Raw genomic sequence first — 3,404 nt, forward strand, 5'->3', positions numbered from 1 at the left:
AGATTTCAGTACACAGTCACTGTGTTTGCATATATGTGATCATCTTCCTATATTTATTTTTGTAATCATTACAGGTTTGCTTATATATGATCATTTCCTCATGGCCTTGCCTTGATGCTTCGCTCTGTTATAAGTAAGATACATTTTCAAGATTATATTATATGAAATGACATATATTAGGTTGGATCATCTTTACCTTCCACTTTTTCCCCTGAAGTTATTCAGTCTGCACTAAATGAGCTCACACCAAACAATGTCAGGTAGCATATCATCTATCAATGAGTTTGTTAGTGTTGGCTAAATTTATGTGATGATTTCTCAATTATGCCCTTCTGTTTCCAGAATCTTTTGGGAGTCAACAAACTTTGATGGACATACTGAGCTAACAGAGCCATGGTATGGAACTGCATTCTCTGTTGAAAAAATCACTGGCTCCACCATTCAGGTATTACTTTTGACTTTTCTTTACATGTGTTTGACTTTGTAATCAGAATTATTTATAATATCACATGTAAAAGCGGACAGGTTCTATGTGATCAAGGTAAAAAAAGGGATTGCTACTTATGTTATGTCGAAGACTTTATATTGTTACTTATGTATGTGTAATTACTTGTCTTTTTTTATAGGAACTGGTGATGAAAGAATATGAAAATTACAAGTTTCAACATCCATATCAGCAGGCCTTGTATAACTGCTCATTACTTGTAAAAGATGGATCATGGCATTGGACATGATGAGCTTGAAGTTCTTTCTGTTCTTGAACCTGAACATCTTTCAAGATTTTATCCTGAAATTTTGTCAATAATCTTCATAGAGTGCTATGCAGCAGGTTTTTATACCATTACTATATATTCCAGTTATGTTTTTTTTTCTTCTTTTGTTATCTAAAGCTATACAACAACCAGAGAATATTGAATCAAATGAAGCTGAATTCATGATTCAACAAGTTGAAGATGTACTTTTTATGGGGACAAAACCTTTGTCTCAAGCTCTATTCCCATCACAGCATTTGACAAATAGGGTGGTCAACTTAGAAAAGGGTGTTATATATTGCTATACTAAAGAGGGTCTGAATCCAAGTGATGAAAATTCAGCTCTTCTTCACTACATTCAGGTAAGCATATTTTTTCAAGTATCATAAGATATAATGATGAATGAAATTGTTAATTGTGGTATGGTGTATATAATATATACATGTACATCAGGATGATTTTAAGTTGAATATCAAACTTCAGCTGGTTTCTCTTATTGCTAAACAACCAGCCTTTCACCAACTTAGATCAGTTGAGCAACCTGGTTACATCACTGTGCTTATGCAGAGGTATATGAAACACTTGCACTTGTTCTATATATTTTTTATAAACGACCCAAATCTCATTTTGGATTTTTAATGAGAATCAATATTTATGAAATTGAATAATATTAGGAATGATTCTCGCATCTGTGGAGTGCAGTTCGTCATACAATCTACAGTAAAGGTGGGCAATTTGTCGTGTTTTTTATTTGTTTGTATGATGTATGACTTGACTAATGTTGGGAAAATGGTCTCAATGATTTCTAACTGTTTGCCTAATGAAAGATGATAAAGAAATAAGAACATGGAAATATACGTGGAAAACTCCAATACGAAAAAAAAACCAAGAGAGAAAATTCAGTATATGACAAATTTTTACAGTCACATTCATTGATACTAATCCTGTTTCTTGGATTTAACAGGGCCCTAAACATATCGAGTCAAGTGAGACAGGTGGCTGCATTGAAGCAGTTGAGCAAGGCAGAAATGATCCAATTTTTTGATGAACATATAAAAGTGGGTGCTCCACAAAAGAAGGCTTTAAGTGTGCAAGTCTTCTCGACCACACATGCTACAGAGGACATAGAAGGTGCAGACGAGGGCAAAATTGTAAATATTAAAGATGCTTTCAGTTTCAGGAGATCAAGGCCTCTGTATGGGTCCTTCAAAGGAGGTATCGGTCATATGAAGCATGCCTACAGTGGTGGAGGGGAAACTAATAAATAAAGGTGAAGTTTGTTTCTAACTCAAGATTTTTTTGTTTTAGGTGACAATGGATCACATGCCTCCACACCTCACACTTGGGATACTAGCTGCCATCTAAAGGGTTGTACCTTTCACTTCTTACACTAACAAAAATCCAATCAAGATTTTGCTTGTTTAGTTGATTCTTTTTCTTAAGCATTCTTGACTCGTCTTGGATTAAAGCATTGTTATCTTATTAGCAAGTAATTACTTTCTAGCCACACCTGGTGGTCAGCCGCCCATGACACCAAGTTCAACATTTTTACATGGTACACCAGGTGTCAAACCAATGACATGAGGATCAGGTTATATAGTTAGGGATGTAGTATCAGGTTATATAGTTAGGGAAAACCCCTTAATAACAATGTACTATCAGATTAATATCAATGTATTTCAATTTTTGATAACTTGTTGGACATGATGTTATTGGATCAAATTGATTATTTTGGTATATATTTGTTTCCATATTTTTCTATTATGTGTAAATGAATATCATAAAGGCACGTCGTAAATGCATATCGAAAAATGGTTGTTGAAGTTTATGACACACAAATGCGTGTCATCTTCATTTATGATAGGGGCTTTAATGATACGCAATGCGTGTCATAAATGTGCATTGTAAGGTTATGACACGCAAATGCGTGTCGTTTTCCTTTATGACAGGGGTTTCGTTGATATGCATTGCGCGTCGTTTATAGACGACATGCAAAAGCGTGTCGTCCTCTTGTTATGACAGGGCCTTTGTTGACATGCATTTGCGCGTCGTCTGAGCATTTTACGACACGCATTGCGTGTCGTAAAAGACTGTTTTTCTAGTAGAGATACCCATCGAAAATGGAGCTCGTATGAAGAAGATATGAGTTTTCTAAGATTTTATAAAAATCTATGCAGAGGCCCTCACAGACAAGATGCGTGACGCACATTGACAAACCATGAGATTGTGACATGTGTCACCACTAGATGAACGCTACGTCACCACCTTCGACATAGTGTGTGGTGCACATTGTTTTTTCGGGCTATAAATACCCACCTCCATATATGCTTCTCATATCTCACACCTATACGCCTTCTCTCTCGATATTCCTCGACTTGAGTACCCGACAAATATTCGCCATCGAGTAAAAACTTTGTCAGTGTAATGTCCAGACTTTTGTCTACGGAATCTCTATAAGTTAAATTACACTATTGCTTTTTTAGTGTAATTTATATTTAAATTCATAGTCATTATGAATTTATAAATAAGATTTGTCAGTGGTTTCAACGTCATATTACTGATTGATCTATTAACGGGGATGATGTCTAGGTTGGATTTAGTGAGGTGTTCAAAGTGGGATTTACAAACAGTATATTCTGTATACCAAATGGA

The 3,404-nt window shown here is 35.3% G+C and overlaps 1 pseudogene; it reads left to right on the forward strand.

The window, feature by feature from the left end:
* Positions 1-511: 511 nt before the first annotated feature.
* LOC145035307 (insulin-degrading enzyme-like 1, peroxisomal) lies at positions 512-2,020 on the forward strand (annotated as a pseudogene).
* The last annotated feature ends 1,384 nt before the right edge of the window (positions 2,021-3,404 follow it).

This window comes from Lactuca saligna, chromosome 3, assembly GCF_052625555.1.
Source record: "Lactuca saligna cultivar CGN05327 chromosome 3, ASM5262555v1, whole genome shotgun sequence".
Taxonomy (NCBI): Eukaryota; Viridiplantae; Streptophyta; class Magnoliopsida; order Asterales; family Asteraceae; genus Lactuca; species Lactuca saligna.